The sequence below is a fragment of the Schistocerca cancellata genome, chromosome 5 (assembly GCF_023864275.1).
Source record: "Schistocerca cancellata isolate TAMUIC-IGC-003103 chromosome 5, iqSchCanc2.1, whole genome shotgun sequence".
In the NCBI taxonomy this organism is placed as follows: domain Eukaryota; kingdom Metazoa; phylum Arthropoda; class Insecta; order Orthoptera; family Acrididae; genus Schistocerca; species Schistocerca cancellata.
This window is the reverse complement of record NC_064630.1, coordinates 294182851-294201359: the sequence shown is the minus strand read 5'-3', so window position 1 is coordinate 294201359 and position 18509 is coordinate 294182851. Positions and strand designations below refer to the sequence as shown.

Here is an 18509-nt window from a genome sequence, read left to right as displayed (position 1 = left end):
AAGGTCTTTAAAATAAGTCTTAAATTAAAAGATTTTACAGTAAGCAAAATCCAAATAAGAATATTAATCAGCCAAAGGTAAAACCTCAGGAATTCTGCAGCAGAAGTAAACAATGTTTGAATACACCTAACAATCTCCAGACCTCCAATTCAAGAAGATGAGTATCAGAGTATGGACAAAGTACCATGACATCAAGGAAATCTGAGACATGGGGCTCCAATTAGTGTCAAAAAGATGTGGAGCTGACAGCAACAATGCAAGCCTTTGCCACCAGACAGCCAAACAAATGGTCACTGGGGCATTGTTTACAGGCACCAATTGAGCCTCCAGTCAGGTTTGAGATGACGATCACGATCATAACCAGATGCCTCTGTGTTTCTTGCATCCCCCCTCCCCACCTCCCACCCCTATTCCCTCCTACCTCCTGCATCATGTGCTGGACAGCCTTTGTCATTGTCAGCTCGCCACTTATTATATGCTGAGGTCCAGAGTTTGGGACAGCTACCTTCACGTAGCTGTCCAGCACTGCACAGAAGATGCAGCCAGCATCAGCCGAGCTGAAGGGGCCTTGATTGCCTGCTGCTGTGTCAGCACCCAATGCAGCAGCAGTGTTGAACCACCATGCAGCCATCCAGTCCATGCACCACAGTGCAGTGCAGCATCACTTTGCGTGACCCAGAAATTGGTGCCTATCCACAACTGCAGAACATGGACATTGTGGATTGATACCAGATAGCACCAGTGGATGAGTTCACATACACACCTGTATCTGATCTAGGTTATGAACAACAAAGAGTTTTCCTCAGTGCTCTCTGTCTTGTGCCAGCTGCCTACATCTCTGACAGATTCCTGCAGTCCCTCGCCAACCCATCGAGCCCACAACACCCAGGTGGGAGAGCTGAATGCCATGCTGACAACTGGAAGAACGACCCCTCTGCTGCCATCTGTAGAGATCCACAAACATCGGACATCTCAACATTAGTAAAGTTTTCCTACTCAGAAGCTCTGTTTTGTGAGAACTATGATTTCAGATTGTGGATACTAGAAGTAGTTAATTTTTTAAAAACTGAATTTGTGATGTAATTCTTGTCTATTTTGTGAATAGAAATGTTGCAGTTTGCAATGAAACAGCAATAATAACACTAGTCAACAGTGGTTTTGATACAGACAAAATACATATAAAACTTAATTCTATATTGTAATGTGACATAAAATTTGAAATCAGAAAGTGTCCATCACGTCAGGATTAAAAGTTAAGTGTCCATCACATCAGGATTAAAAGTTATAACTTGCAAGTTATATAACATAGTTGAATTTACTGTATAATTTTTAAGTGCTTTGTGTTTGAAAGGAGTGTGATAAAAGTTAGTGCAGTGACCTTTTTTGTTCTTAACTTTAATGTGAACTATTTCTTAAATATAATGTGTAAAATTAGTGTACTTGACATTGTGCATTTAAAGCCTCCAGTCACATACATTTGCTTACTCTTCCTACTATATTATCTCAAGTCCTTGAATTTTTCTTTTCGTTTTCAGGAATTGATCTGGTCAAGTTCATTCGACAGAAAAGTGTTTTATAGGTATTGAAAATAAAACTGAAGAAATCAAAATGTGGATGTACAAACCATCCCTATTCATTTTGTTATATATGTGGTGAATTCACGACAAGGAAACAAAGACAACCAATTTCTAACTGAAGACAATTTCTACTGAAGATGTCGTATCATTTATACTTTAAATGCCAACTGGGAGATGAGGATAAAGATTGGGCACCTCACATAACTTGCACTAGGTGCAATTCTAAACTAACACAGTGGCTGAAAGGAAAAAGGAGCACTTACCATTCGGCATACCAATGATCTGGCGAGTGCCTCAAAATCATGTTGATGATTGCTACTTCCGTTTGTCTAATGTAACTGGCTTTTCATCAAAGAATAAGAAGAATATTAAGTACCCTAACCTGCCCTCAGTAATTAGACCTGTTCCCGACAATGAAGACCTGCCAGTTCCAACTTCTCCACTACTGTGGGAAGAGGTTGCCAATTCTGATCATGAATCTACAAATGCTGAGGAAGCACAATGTCAGTCAAGTGAAGAGGATCACTTTCCAGAACAAAGACCACATTTCATTACACAAGGAGATTTGAATGATCTAGTTTGTGGTTTATACTTATCCAAGGAGCAAGCAGAAATTTTATCTTCACATAAAAGGAATGGAACTTACTTCATGAAGAAACAAGAATTACTCACTTTAGGCAATGTTAATAAAAATCTGATGACATATTACTGTATGGTCAGCAATGTTTGTGCTTGAAGTGATGTAGTAGGATAAAATGAAACAGTTAAACATACCATACAATGTTGCTGAGTGGCACTTGTTTATTGACACTTCCAAGATAAGTCTGAAAGCTGTACTATTGCGTAATGGTAATATGTTTCTGTCTGTACCTGTAGTGTACTCTGTGACTGTGAAAGAGAACTAAGTAAATTTGTCATTTTTGAAGCTATTAGGTACAAGGAAGAAAATTGGAAAATATATGGTGATCTTAAGGTGATTGGTTTACTAACTGGTCTCCATAGTGGTTTCTCAAAGTATTACTGTTTCTTTTGTCTTTGGGACAGCCATGCAACAGATAAACATTATACAGTTAAACAATGGCCACTACTAGAGAAATTGGTTCCAGGGAGAGAAAATGTGAAATATGTACCTTTGGTGGATTCTCAAAATGTTTTCCTTCCCCCACTGCATATTAAACTCGGCCTTATGAAGAATTTTGTCAAGGGAATGGATACAAATGCTAATGGTTTCATGTACCTACGTGAAGTGTTCCCTGAATTAAGTGATGCCAAATTGAGAGAGGGGATATTTATTGGGCCACAAATTGGGAAGTTAATTCATGATAAGAACTTCAAAGAAAAATTAAGTCAGTCAGAACTTGCAACCTGGCATTCTTTTAAGGATGTCATTGAAGGTTTCCTAGGAAATGCGAGAGTAGAAAACAGTGACACATTAGTGGGAACTCTTTTAGAGAACTATAAAAATCTTGGATGCAGAATGTCACTAAAAATACACTTCCTTCATTCTCATTTAGATTTCCTCCCTACCAATTTCAGAGCGGTTAGTGATGAACACAGAGAAAGGTACCATCAGTATGTTTTGCAAATGGAAAGCCACTATAAAGGTAGATGGAACCCTTTAATGTTAAGTGACTACTGTTGGTTTTTGAAGCGTGGAGGAAATATATCCCACAGAAGGAAGTTGTCATCAACAAGACTCAACCCTCCACCATCAACATTATCATCGAGCAAATGAATGTTGCAATTTTTCTCGTAAATATGTACATTAGTCACAGGGCACTAGAGTAAGATAGTTTTATGGCATTAAGTATCTTACATATTGTCTAAATTTAGTGTAGACCGCCCTAGTCTTTGTTTTTAGATATAGGCATTTAAAAACCTCTGTAACAAAAAATTGGAGGGTGATGGCAAAAATTTTTCAGATTCAGCAAGTGCAGATTAGTTAGGTCTACCATGTTTTATCTCTATACCTGAAAAAAAGTTTTTGCCGTTGTACAGTGTAATTGATCTTAGCCGGAAACACTTTAGGTTTAGTCGCAAACACTTTAGGTTGCGTACATTTGTGGGTGGTTACATGTTGTTGAGTGCCAAGACATAATCTCTGGTTGCTCCAACTCCATTAGCTGAAAGCTTGAACCCCGAGTACATCAATGATAGTCCATGCAAGCACACTTGCACAAGCTGCATTTGGGTCCTTTTGCTAGCAGCCTCTGAAAGAGAGTGAGGCTGTGAAGGTGGTCCTCGTAAGTATCACTTGTAATGATGATATACCAAAGTGTGTGGCACAGTTTGGAATATATGGTAAAAATTGATCAATAAAATACTGGAATATGGACATTCTGTTAACAGTAGAGGCCCTATGGTATATTAAGCAGTAGGTAAGCTTGTGAAGTTGCATCCAGGGAAATTGGAAAGTATGTCTTTGTGAGGTCGATTTTACTGAATAAAGTGCTCTGAACTATTATTGTAAAAAGTTCATCTTGGGTCAGCAGGGAGTAACTTTTCACTTCATTTTGTTCATTTAGCACTACTTTAAAATCATCTCTGTTGTAACTAGGAATACGAGAAACACATGGCTGTAAAAGAGATACAGTTTCTTAAGTCACAACAACAAATAAAAAATGAAAGTAGTTTACATGTATTGGTGACATTTCTGGAGGCCTGTGCATACCGTTACAAAGACACTATCCATGCCAAGTGTCCCTGAAAGAATGCTGTGCATGCACTACACACCTGGTGGCAGTGGTTGATGTCTGGAATGTCTCTGGTGGCCACTTAGGTTTCTTGCATGCACATCTTTTGAATGGTGACCCACAATACACTTGCCGTAGTGGTCCAACTTACAACTGTAGTAACTGATGTGTTTCTACACTCCTCCTCCCTTGTTGGAAGGGGGAGAGGGGGGGAGACCAAATGGCACCACCCACACAATGCTATAGCTGAAGGGACATCCATGGCAATGCGGTGACGGCAAAAGCTGTGATGATGGAGGACTGGAGAGAAGAGGCTGTGGCAGCAGAGACTGAGCTTCTGTCCCCACTGATGGTGGCACTTGCTCAGCACAGTGGAGGCACTGGCATCAGCCACAGGAAGCTAGCCCACTGACAGTGCTGATGAAACCCTGATCACAGTGTTAAGGGGGCGACTAGGCCTGCTCAACCGTAGAGTGGCCAGGGCCAACGAAGAATGAGGCATCGGGCCATGACCTAAGGAGGGGACCCAGCATCCATCCTGGGTCACAACTGGTTCCAGTGCCATGCCACAAGTCGATCTTCAGTGTGACCCGTGAAGACATGGTGATCACACTACTGTGGAGGATGGTTGTAAGCCGATGAGGGCACCATCCAAGCATCCTAACCCAGACTGGTGTGCCACACTTGAATGTCCACAAGTCAGTGTCACTGGGAGATGCCTGCCTGGTAGCAAGAGGTTGAGTTGCATCCACAGCTGATGGCCCTGCAGGATCTCAGCAGGGCTCTTGATCACAATTGACATCATTCTGTAAGGACTTAGAGAAATGTGAGAGCCTCCTTGGCTGAGAAATCTTCTATGTACTTGCACATCTGTATCCTCAATGTTCAAACAAGGTGTTCCTCCTCGCTGTTAGATGATGGATGGAAGGGAGGCATTGTGATGTGGTGAAACCCATTAGGTATACCAAAGTCCTTGAAAGATTGTGCCACAAACTGTGAAGTATTGTCTGAAACCAGGGTGCAAGGCAAATCTTCTATGGAGAATATCTTGGACAGGGCCTTGACAGCCGCTTCTGCTGTCACAAACAGACAATGAATGACATAAGGCTAACGAGAAGAAGCAGCAGCAGATGCCAGTAATCAGAAAGTGTTAAAAGTGCACACTGCCACCTGCTGGCCTAAACACTTGCAGATGGCCACAACAAAGTGTTCTCCCTCACCGTCAGTGCCCGGGAAAAACAGGACAGCACACCAAGCATTTTGTGTGAGAGATCTGTCATTGACCCTGATGTAATAAGCAGAGGACCTCCCACCACAGAGCCTCTGGAACCACTATGCGGGCAGTAAACCCTCCCATTGACAGGAGAGTAATGTCTTCCAGGGGGTAGAGGTGTGGCACAATGTATAAAAATTCCAAAGCGACTCCAATGCCCAGCCCCTCTGAACAAACATGCCACCCATGTTGTACCATGCGTATGCCCTGCCAGAACATTGAATCTGCTTCCATAGCAGAGGCATTAAAGGTACTGGTATGGGGAGGCCATCCATGATGCACCTTGTCTCTGTATTCAGTTGAAAAACAAAGCATTTCCTCATAGTCAAACAAATGGTCAGGGCCCATGGGGAACCAAGACAGAGCATCTGCATTTGCATGTTGCAAGTGGAATGAAAATGGTTCTCATAATTGTATTGGGGCAAGAACAGAGCCCAATATTGAGGCTAAACAGGGAAACCAAGGGTTTTTGGTTGGTAATTAAATGAAACTTGGTACTATACAAGAACACATGACTTTTCTTATGGCATAGACAATAACAAGAGCTTCTTTTTCCACCTGACAACAATGTTATTCAGTAGGCTGTTCAGAGCCATCTGAATGGTGATGGGCTAGGATCGCCCCCACTCCATACTGGGACGTGTCTGTGGCTAGGATCAGATGCTTGCCAGGTTGAAATTTTGCGTGTCTGTGGCTAGGATCAGATGCTTGCCAGGTTGAAATTTTGCAAGACTAGCATTAAGCTGCACAAAAGCACACTCATAGATTGCAGATAAAACAAAAGAAGCACTTTTCTGAACCAACAGAAGCAAAGGGTGTGCGATTATAGTAGCTGCTCCCAGAATAAACTTGTGATAATGTGCCACTTTGCTGAGGAGCGCCTGAAGTTCTCATAGATCAGATGGACAGGACTAGATCAGATGGACAGGACAAAGCTGTAACAGCAGTGACATGTTATTCCATGGGGTGCATGCCGTACTATGACCCAAATAAGCAATGGAAGGATGGAAAAAGTGAGACTTAGTGAGATAATGTGTGAGGTCCATGGCTGCAGAACAGTAAACAAAGAATGGTGTTTACATAGGTTATCCTTCATGGTAGCACCTGATATAAAGATAGTTAATGCAATGAGGCACAACTGGTGTAACCTATTCTAAAAAATGTTGAAAGTTAGTAGGTACATTAGGGACCATAAACATTAGCCGTTGATAGTGATGGAAGCCTAAAAGCATATTAACCACAAGCAACAGTTTTGATGCCTTGCCCTACAGAATCTGAAGGTAGACAGCAAAAGTCAATTTCCAGAAATAACTGACCAATAGCCAACTTCCTGAGTAATATCTCCAGGTAGGGCAGGGGGTTGGTATCTATGACTGCCTGTGCGTTAATAGTGATGTTAAAGTTGCCACAGAACCGAAGCTGACTAGATGGCATGTTTACAATAACTAAGGGCATAGTCCATTCATGTGAGGAAATCAGTCTAATCACTCCCAATGACATTAACCAAACCAGCTCCATATTGTGTGGAAGGTTTGTGGGTGATTTGTGCCATGAAATTGTTTGCACAACCTAACTCCATGGTAAACAGATCCCAAAACTCAGAACACAAGGAATCCAGTTAAAAAAAAAATGGCTCTGAGCACTATGCGACTTAACTTCCAAGGTCATGAGTCACCTAGAGCTTAGAACTAATTAAACCTAACTAACCTAAGGACATCACACACATCCATGCCCGAGGCAGGATTCGAACCTGCGACCGTAGCGGTCGCGCGGTACCAGGCTGTAGCGCCTTTAACCGCTTGGCCACCACGGCCGGCAGGAATCCAGTTAATAAGGTGCTTGTGATCTTACTCAAGATGCACCACAACTATAATGAAAAAAGCAAAAGTAGCCAAGGCACCTAACCCAAACAAATTTTCAGTGCTCACATCGTTAACCATGAAGTACATAACAGAACTGACAACTGACTTGTACACTGTATTGTTTGTTAATTGACCAAGAAGAAAAATTTGCTATTTGTTGTAGCTTACCAACCAGTGTTTGATGCATGATAATATTGGGGACCATAGCTTGGCATACATCTGTGAGATGAATAGGGACATGGTGGCTCTCGTGTTGACCTGTGTGATTAATGGCTTATGCATCACCCACACTTCAATGAAAAGTTTGTTGTGGTCTGCAGGCAACAGAAAACATGATGAAGAAACAGTATGAATATTGACAACCATTCATTTCTACAATGACTTTGACGGGCGAGGGGGAATGGTGGAGATTGACAGCTGACTTTTTTTTACATTTATGTCCAGAGGCCCACCACATGGGGGCAGAGGACACCCACTCATGCAGTATGAAGCAAGCGGTGTTTGCACGCTAGGCCCCATGCGCCATGGCTGCACACTGCTAACAATGGGGACATCACTCCTAGCCTTAAATTGGCAGCCTGCTGTGTGTGAGACCTTTCTGTACAATATTTAAAACCTCTTCTAATGTAGGGTCTTCAAACTGAAGGGCACATTGAGGCACCTCTGTATTTGGCGCCTTATGAATGATTGGGTCTCGGACCATGGTGTCTGCATAAGACTCCTGAGACTTTGCTGTGATGAACAGACACTTACGACTGAGGCCATGATGCTGGCTGTCCAAGCTCAGTATGATTGCTGTGGCTGTTTGTGACACTGATAGAATTCAACACTTGCAGTGACCACATGCATACACTTGTGGTGAAGGAGGGCAGCTGACAACACATACCATCAAAAGAAAGCAATGCTGGTTCATGCAGAGGAGCTAACTGGCACAGTAAGTGATAAACATGAAGAGGCATCCATGTTAAGAAAAGAGCCTTACAGATGTCCATGTCACCCACCTGGAATGCCACAAAATGTTGGAGAGCCCACTTCTTGTAAGCGTTCCAGTCTTCTGTGGGTTCATCGTAGGGAGGGGGAAAGGCAGCTGGTGTACAACCAGCAGCTGAGTGTGGGTCAGAGTAGCCAGCAACTGTTCCAACAAAGCAGTATGCACATATTGTTGCAGAAGTACATGGAGTTGAGCCCCAGTGGAAGAGTCAAATGGTAGAAAAACCAGAGACTCTGAAACACTAAAAAATCTCAAATAAAACAATTTATCTATGTCAGTCACTTTTATATTTTCCCACAACACATTTCAAGAGTTTATTCTCTCATCTTTAGATGGAAAACAGCAATAGCTTGTTACATGTGTACCAGCTGGAAGCAACTGATTGTTTGTGTTGGTTTCATTTTGCTACAAAAAGTATAACAGGCACTTGTTATCATCATTTGCCAAATCTTATTGCCATATGATGATAATAAGTGCCTGAAACTTCCTGGCAGATTAAAACTGTGTGCCCGAAAATCTCATTCTGGAATAAGTGCCTGTTATACTTTTTGTAGCAAAATGAAACCAAAACAACTAGCTGCATCCAGCTGGTACATCTGTAGCAAGATATCACTGTTTTCCACCTGAAGATGAGAGTACAAACTCTCGAAACGTGTTGTGGGAGAAAATAAAAAGTGACTGTCACAAATAAATTGTTTTATTTGAACTTTTATTGTCAAAACAGTAGCAGTTTTCTTTAAAAAAACAGCCTAAAATGGACGACATAAGGTTGTGCAAAATTCTGATTCTTGTTGTTGCCATTTGTGTCCTAACTAGGAACACAAGAAAATATATGACTGTAAAATAGATACAGTATGTTGGGTCATGGAGTAACATCAACAAGAATACAGTGAAAGTAGTTTACATGTCTCGAACACATATAGCGACTCATGGAGGTCTGTGCATGCCCTTATAAATAGGCTATCCACGTCAGGTGTCACTGGTGTAGTGCTGTGTGTGCTTGGGGGACATGGTGATTGATGGTTGTTGGTGACCGGACTGCCCCTGGTGGCTGCCTCAGGTAGGTGCTGGTGCCCCATTTGAATGTCAGCATGCAGTACACTTGTCTTAGTGGCCCAAGTTATGTCCTTCAGATTGTATGGTATATACTACCTCATGGACATTCAACCCCAAAGTGTGAAGAATCTACCCCAAAATCATTCTCCACCTTAGTGTCATCTAACACAAGAAAATTCAGTGGGTGAGTGACTTGGTTGTAAGTGAGTAAAACCTAAAACTTCCCTAGCAAGGGCACATGATGTTCGTATGCCTAAAGATTTGTCTTGGCTACCTGCAAAGACAGCGACCTGAAACTTAAGTATGTGGGTTGATTTAGCAAGAGTACAAAAGCACCAGTGTCCAGAAGTAACTACTGGGGGTTTGCCTATGAACACATCAACCATATTTTACGGACTATAAGATGCACTTTTTTCTTCAAAAAAACTTCCTCCAGAATTAATATGCATCTTATACTTGAAGTTAATAAAAAAATGGTCTGTTTGATTTAAAATTCCTGCCAGTCTTAAAAATGGCCACATATTCAGTGCCATGGGAAACCTTTCTTTATCTGGAAACATTGGATTCATCTGGCACCAGCAGTGGACCTATGTGACGAACATGAGTGGCAGGGATTCACAAGCTTGCTAACACTGTCTCCCTCCTGCCCTGCTATCACCACCCAGAATACTGTCTAGCCTATGATGTGTCATTTCAGTCTACAGTGCCAGTGAAATTGAATTGAAAGTGATTTGTGTTAGTAGCTAGTTTTGTAATGGAAAAAATAAAAGGTATTCTTATGGCGCAGGCTATAAATTGAAAGTAATAGAATATACGGAAGAACATGGAAACAGAGCAGCTGAGCAGCATTTATGACCTCCACCAACAGAAAAAAAATCATTCCCAATTGGTGGGCTAGTAAAGATGAACTGAAGAGAGAGAGAGACTAAATGTCCAAACAGAAGACTGAATGCGAAATGGCCAAAGCTAGAAGATGACATATTGAAATTGATTCAAGTACACCATCAAAATGGCGCTGGAATTAATACAGAAATGATTCAAATCATGCTCGCAAGCTAGGGCAACAGTGGAACTTAACAGACTTTAAGGGTGGAGTTGGTTGGTGCTACAAGTTCATGAAATGTCATGGACTTAGGCTGCAAACCAAAACCAAAATATCTCAGAAAGTGCCATAAGACTATAAGAGAAAATATTATCTGTGCACCACTTCATTATTCCACACTGAAAGAAAACCAGTATGGAATTAAACCAAATAGAGAATATGGATGAAATTCCTCTGACATTTGATGGGGTAAGTAACAGAACTGTTGCCATGAGATGTGATAAGACTGTAACCATAAAAACAAGTGGACATGAAAAAATACACTGCACTGTTGTCTTTTCATGTTGTGCTAATGGTACTAAACTTAATCCAATGATCATTATCAAGTGCAAAACAATGACAAAATCTTCTGAAATACTACCAGGTAGTGTTGTTCACATATATGACACAGGTTTGATGGATGAGGCTGGTATGAAGTTCTGGATTAACAAAGTGCGGGAGAGAAGGAAAGGTGGTTTACTGAAGAATTCTCTTTCTTGTGCTACACCACTTTAGTGGTCATTTGAAAAATTCTGTGAAAGAGAAACTGAGACAGGGAAATACAGAGCTTGCTGTTATTCAGGGAGCATTTACTTCACAACTGCAACTTCTTGATGTCTTTGATAAGTAAACCATTTAAAGTGTATATGAGAGAGGAATGGAACAAATGGATGGTGGATGAAACCTAAAAAATTCATTCTGAAGGGAGCTTTAAAATGACCTACAACCAAATAAGTGTGTCAGTAGATAAAACAGTCTTGGTCTAGAGTGAGAGAAGACATTATTGCGAAATCTTTCAAGAAGTGCGGCATAAGTGAAGACCATCTTATATCTGAAGAGTACAATGATGAGGAAGAAGAAGAAGAATTTGGTTTCATAAACTATGATTTTTTTAAATCTGGCTGTGCAATCTAATAATAAAAATGATGAAAATATTATTTTTGTAAAAAAATGCTTAAAAATTAAGGTGTAACTTACAGTCTGTAAATACAGTAAGTATATTTGATGGGATGCATTCTCAGAATTCTGCCACTTCTGTAGATTTATCACTACTTGGTTCACGTCTGCTGGTCAGGGCATGTTTGCAGTGGAACTGCTAAAACATACCTTTTGCAAATGTTCCTCTATGCCACACCTGTAACATGTTGTGCACTGATGGGGGCATGTACGGCATGTGTAGCAAAGGAAGCAACGTTTACTGGCAGGCAAAAGTGTTGCGACGGATGTGACCTGTCGCTGCTGGTGTGTGTGATTGTTTGCAGGGTTGTGCAAGTCATGGAATAGTGAGACCCCCATGGGAAGTGGCATGATCACCCCTGTGACGAGTGCCATAGATCTGATTGTCGTGATGTCTTCTTCCATTGCAAACATACTCTAGGCTGCATGAGCACTTTCATAGACTTGAGCTCTGTGCATTACTTCCATCAGAGAAAGATTAGATTTCCTCAGTGCATGGCTTCTTATTTCTGAATCTGTGGTAAGACGCACAGCAGTGTCCCTGATCAGTGGTAAGATGCACTACTGTGTCCCTGATCAGAGAATCAGTGTAGTTTTGCCCACACAGACATTTAAAACTGGGACTATTTTTCCACTTGAAGAATTCCAAGCTAGCTGCTATATCATTTTTTGGTTGAAAAATGTTTTTGTGATAAAGAAAAAATTTTAGGGAAGTTCTTCTGGATTCGTTAGTGGCTCTAGTTTCTGTATTAGGTGATAAGAGTTCAGAATTTCCCAATGATGAGAACACAGCCTTTTGTCTTTATATGTCAAAAAATTTGGCACACTGCTTGTATATGCTTTAGCAGTCTCTAAAAACACAATCTCTTAGATAATTTTAACATTGACAGCTGTTGACTTACTGGTCGTAAGTTTTTGGCACGTGCTTATCTTTACCGGACTTTGTTATGGCCAATATTTTGGCTTGTTTGCATTCTCCCAGACAGTGTCTAGTATGGAATAACTTACTGAAGATTTGTGTTCTTATTAACTGTTGATCATTTTATCCACTAATGCCTTCACATTTTTCATACTTTTCATATTCTTCTTTAAAGCTTCCACTCCCTTGCCATCATGTAAATGTTACATTGCTGATTAGCACCTATATCTTTGTAGGTGTCCTATGGAGTAAGCAAAGGTAATCTCGGCAATGAACTGACTCCAACTCAAGTTAAGGATATGCCAAATGTGACATGGAATGCAGAAGAGGGAGCATTTTACACTCTTTGCATGACTGGTATGTCACCATTTTTATGGATCTCTTGTGTGAATATTTCTGAATGTATTTGTGTACTGTTATGTGATGTATTGACAAAGAACATTTTTAATGTGGACCTGTTTCAGACCCAGATGCTCCTAGTAGAAAAGACCCAAAATTTCGTGAGTGGCATCACTGGCTTGTGGTTAACATTCCAGGTTCAAATATTACTGCTGGAGAGACACTTTGGCTCTGGTCCACCAAAAGGCACTGGTAAGAAGTATTTTTACCATAGCCATGTGTGAATGTTTAGTCAAGTGTGAATGTTTAGCCATGTGTGAATGTTTTCTTTCTCCATCCACAGAAAATAATCTGTCTTTAATGGAACAACAAATTAAAACACAGTGAGGGTGAGTGGTAAGATTAACTGTAATTTGTAAAACATAGGTTGAAAGATTATAGATAATGAAGATAACAGGGAGCTACTTCTGTATTGAAGTCCAGTACAGCTATTTACATTGACTGTATTCATGTTAAATCCATAGGCTTTGTAAAGATTCTATAAAATATGTCTTGCTATTAAACTGAAATGAAACAGTGGAAAGTACTGGATGGAAAACAAATAATGTGGGAAGGATAGATTGCTACTCACCACATAGAGGAGGCAACTGAGTTTCAGACAGGCACAATGAAAAAGACTGCTAAAAGATTGGTGAAAACATTAGGAAACTGCATTGTGTTTACGATTAGAATGTTAGTATTAAGAACCATATGAGTACTCCACAGATTAGGGGGTTCCATGGAATCAGAATGTCAGACAAGAAAATATAACAATTAGTTGTTTTCCACATTTTGGTCATTTGTGTTTTAAATGAAAATTTTCTGCACTGCACCATAATGGGGTGCAATAGCCAGTACCAGAGCTTTATCTCTCTTTGAGATGAAAGTAGTTCTAGAAACTTATGTAACAAAAGAGAGAAAAGCAGAGAAAGATGCTCAGATTATAAAACTCACCAAGCAATTTAGTAGCAGGCACTTTTGAACTCTAAATGAACTCTCCAAGAAAGGTATTTTAATTCTCAGATGCAGAATTTGCTCAAAGAGAAAATTAAGTGAGAAGCCTAATATGAATGTGAAACATGTAAGACATATTATGATATTTTGGAATCACAAAAAGAGAATTGCTTATCTTCTGACAGTGCACAAGAAAGATAACATTATGCAGTACTCTCAAAAAATTAATTTAAAAAATACAGTTCCTTAAATTAAAAAAAAATTAAATATCCCAGTTCTGGTCCAAAGTCCTGATTAAAAAATAGAATTACTGAAAGCATTATCAGATGGCGAGCATGAGAGAGATATGTCCTACACCTTTAGTTTGCAGCCAGGTCTGGTCTTTCTAATGTGTTGTCAATGACATGGGAAATAATGACCATGATGCTATTAAGGTAGAAGCTTATCAAAGTATCTGAGATTTAGTTTCTTAGAACAAATAGTCACTGAGATAGATATGAAGAACACACACACACACACACACACACACACATGCGCGCGCGCGCGCGTGCGTGCGTGTATGTGTATGTCCCTATTCCTTCCAAAGGTTAGAGTCAAAATGGACAGGTATTTCTTTATTATTGTGTTCCCTGTCCAAGCATAAGGTGGGATCTATAGAGACATAATTTATGTTTTTTAAAAAAACTTGATACAAAGGGGAAGTTTAGTTAATTTAAACCAATAACTACAAGGTGTATAACTTTGCTTCCACCGTTTTTTCCCCCAAACTTGAGGCTTTAACGAAACAAATTGATTACACATGTACCATTCAAAGTATTTTCCATCATTGACCACTACTTTCTCCCATCTTTCAGGCAGTGTATGAATCCCACATAAAAAAATTGTTCATCTTTTGAAGCGATCCACAAATCAATCCAGTTTGTGACTTCTTCATGAAATCAGAAGTGTTGGTCAGCCAGGCCATGCGCCATTGATCTAAACAGGTGATAGTCAGAGGGAGCAATGTCTGGAGAATACGGCAGGTGGGGTAGGACTTCCCATTTTAATTTTTCCAAGCACATTTTGACCTCTTTTGCAACGTGGGGTCGAGCATTGTTGTACTGCAAAATCACTTTATCGTGCCTGTCACTGTATTGCGGCTGTTTGTCTTTTAATTCTCTGCTCAAACACATTAATTGCGTTCAATAACACCTGTGATTGTTTCACTTGGTTTTAACACCTCATAGTTAGACGATGCCGAGCTGGTCCCACCAAATGCAGAGCGTGATCTTGGAGCTGTGAATATTCGGTTTGGCTGTCAATGTGGAATCGTGGCCGGGATATTCCCATGATTTTTTGCATTTTGGGTTATCATAATGAACCCATTTTTTGTCCCCAGTCACAATGCGATGCAGAAATCCCTTCCGTTTTTGCCTCTGAAGCAACTGTTCGCAAACACACAAATGCTTTTCAACGTCTCATGGTTTCAGCTCACATGGGACCCAAGTTCCTTCTTTCTGAATCATGCCCAAAGCCTTGAGACGTTTTGAAATGGCTTCCTGTGTCACTTCCACTAATTGTGCCAATTCTTTTTGAGTTTGACAAGAGTCTTCACTCAGCAATGTCTCCAATTCTGCATCTTCGAAAACATTCTCTCTTCCACCAATATGTGGGTCTACAATGTTAAAATCACTTTTCTTGAAGCGCTGAAACCACTCACGACACTTTCTTTCATTAATAGCGTCCTTACCATATGTATTTGAGAGCATTCAATGAGACTCAGCCGCTGTTTTCTTCATATTGAACAAACAGTAACACCTTCCACAAATGATGAGAATTGGGCTTGTAAACTGACATTTTCAATCAAGAACAACTTTATGTTGCAGACACAAATCAAGTAATTTTTGAATGAGGTTATGTTGATTGAGGTCCAAGCTAACTGCCTGATGTCTTCGATCTGTTTCTTTCGACTGCTACTTACCGTTGTTGCCACCTATCGGCAAACGGCAGAAGCAAAGTTGTGCGCCTTGTACAATTTTTACAATGCAATCTGTGATTATAAAAATCAAGTGTAACATACAATTAGCAAAGTGATTAACCAAACAATTCAGTCATTATGGAGATTGGTTTGGCTTGAAGATGTAACATCCTGCACATATATTTGGTGTCTTCAAAACACCAAGAACGTCAGCTTGTGAGAATCTGGCACATTAGGAAAAACAAATAACTCTGAGCACATGCTTGACTGGCGAAGAAATGTTCCATTGTATTGGCCATTTTCTTTTACCAACTTGAAGAACCTGTCTACTGAACACATTCATACATTTATAATAAGAAAAATGACCTTAACCCAGCCTCCTTTAAATTGTTTACTACTTCATTTGCAGTTCCTGCTGCACCACATTCCCCATCTTCTACAGAAGACTCTAAGTCATCCGGAATAGTTCCTTGCTCATCATCAGGTAATGGTTCTGGATCATCTACAATGGTTTTTTAAAAGTGTGCTAGAGTAACTCAGCTGGGACATTCAGCCTCTTTTTTCTGACTGCTTGTCTGCTCTGTTTCATCATTTCTGTAATGCTTTACTTTTAAGGATTCTGCCAGACTGTCCATTGCAGTAGCTGGGGCAGCAGTTCCCTCATTTTCTTCATGTTTGAGTGCCAAGTTGTCTGTTTGAGTGCCAAGTTGTCTTTCTACTGGTTAAGAGGAAATATACCTGTTCTTTAAGAGTCAGATTGGGTATTATTTTTCAACTCTTCAGCCATTAAATTTGACTTTTTTATTTTTCCCTGGAAAAGAAGGAATATGCGTCTTATCAAATGCTCTGCTTTTGACATTTGCTTTGGATTTACTATTCTCAATAACTTTTCTGCAGCTTATCTTGAGTGGTCAGAATAAAGCAACATCACAATGTTGTTAGATACACTGAATTTGCAGAAAGGAATACAAACAAGATGTTGTGTTCCTCACATAGCCTTACAACTGTTGGAGATTAGTGAGAACTTAACTCATCACCTATCACATGCTTCCTCCCCTCAAATTGATGACAGTTAAGCATTATACTTCTTTGGAACCAATAAATAAACCAATTTCCATCCATCCAGTCAAACTTACTGCAGTTGTAGAAGGCACATGAAGGGCCACATTCAGTCCACAAGTCATACACATATCCAGATCTGTAACTTACGTGAGGGGGCAGTAGCATCTCAGAATCAGACGCTGCAAACATGTCTGATACACTGGACTTAACTATGGCTCAGCATCCTCTCAGGGTACTTGCACCCTCTTCTAAAAATACGTTTACGTCAGCCTGGGTCATCAGAGAGTGCAGACTCGTCACAGCTTATCATCATATTTGGTGGTACATTATCTCCAATATCTTCCATTGGTGCTGTCAGTTCATGAAAAAAAAGTGGTTGATGATTACTGGGGACACTTGTGCTTGACTCCTTTTAACATTTTGAAATATGCATTGAGAGAGTTTAGTTTTGTGTCTAGTCAGAAAGCCAAGTGCCCTCTCTGTCCAAGTGATATTTTATGAAGCAAAGCAAGTCAAGGCATTTAAAAGAAAGCCCCAATCTGCAAAGATTATAAGGCATTCAACAAGGCCTTCTTCAAGATTTTTAGGAAGACAAATGTGACCACCTTACTTCTTGAATTCAGTATTCCCAACGGGAGTGCCTCTTGATTGTTTCACATAATGGTGTAGGGCTGACTTAGAAATTTGATACTTTTGCTCTGTTTCCTTATGGACATTCCAAGAGTAACTGTCTGAACAGCCTGCATTACCATGTTCATTGTTAAATGTTCAATCAAAGGTCTCTTTTGTAGGTCCTAGGCATCATGAATCACTGGAAGGATGTCAACATTGAGGTTAGGCTAAACAATAAGTAAATAAAGTTGTTAAAAATTAATTTTGTTTATCATCTAAATACATAAGTTTAAGCTAAATATGTACTAGTAGTACTTTTGGTATTTTTTTGTCTTGTCCCTGTTCACCCCATTCTAACTATACAAACTATACTTAAAACAAAAAATTAAATGGCTGCTGTCAGAATGAAACTGAGCGAGGTGGTGCAGTGGTTAGCACACTGGACTCGCATTCAGGAGGACGACGGTTCAGTTCTGTGTCCGGCCATCCTGATTAAGGTTTTCCGTGATTTCCCTAAATCGCTCCAGGCAAATGCCGGGATGGTTCCTTTGTAAGGGCACGGCCGACTTCTACATCTACATCTACATCTACATCCATACACCGCAAGCCACCTGACGGTGTGTGGCAGAGGGTACCTTGAGTACCTCTATCGGTTCTCCCTTCTATTCCAGTCTCGTTATTGTTCGTGGCAAGAAGGATTGTCGGTATGCCTCTGTGTGGGCTCTAATCTCTCTGATTTTATCCTCATGGTCTCTTCGCGAGATATACGTAGGAGGGAGCATACTGCTTGACTCCTCGGTGAAGATATGTTCTCGAAACTTCAACAAAAGCCCGTACCGAGCTACTGAGCGTCTCTCCTGCAGAGTCTTCCACGGGAGTTTATCTATCATCTCAGTAACGCTTTTGCGATTACTAAATGATCCTGTAACAAAGCGCGCTGCTCTCCGTTGGATCTTCTCTATCTCCTCCATCAGCCCCATCTGGTACGGATCCCATACTGCTGAGCAGTATTCAAGCAGTGGGCGAACAAGCGTACTGTAACCTACTTCCTTTGTTTTCGGATTGCATTTCCTTAGGATTCTTCCAATGAATCTGTCTGGCATCTGCCTTACCAATGATCAACTTTATATGATCATT

The 18509-nt window shown here is 40.5% G+C and overlaps 1 pseudogene; it reads left to right on the top strand.

The window, feature by feature from the left end:
- LOC126187835 (OV-16 antigen-like) overlaps positions 1-18509 on the top strand; it is an 81347-nt pseudogene that overhangs the window by 27798 nt on the left and 35040 nt on the right.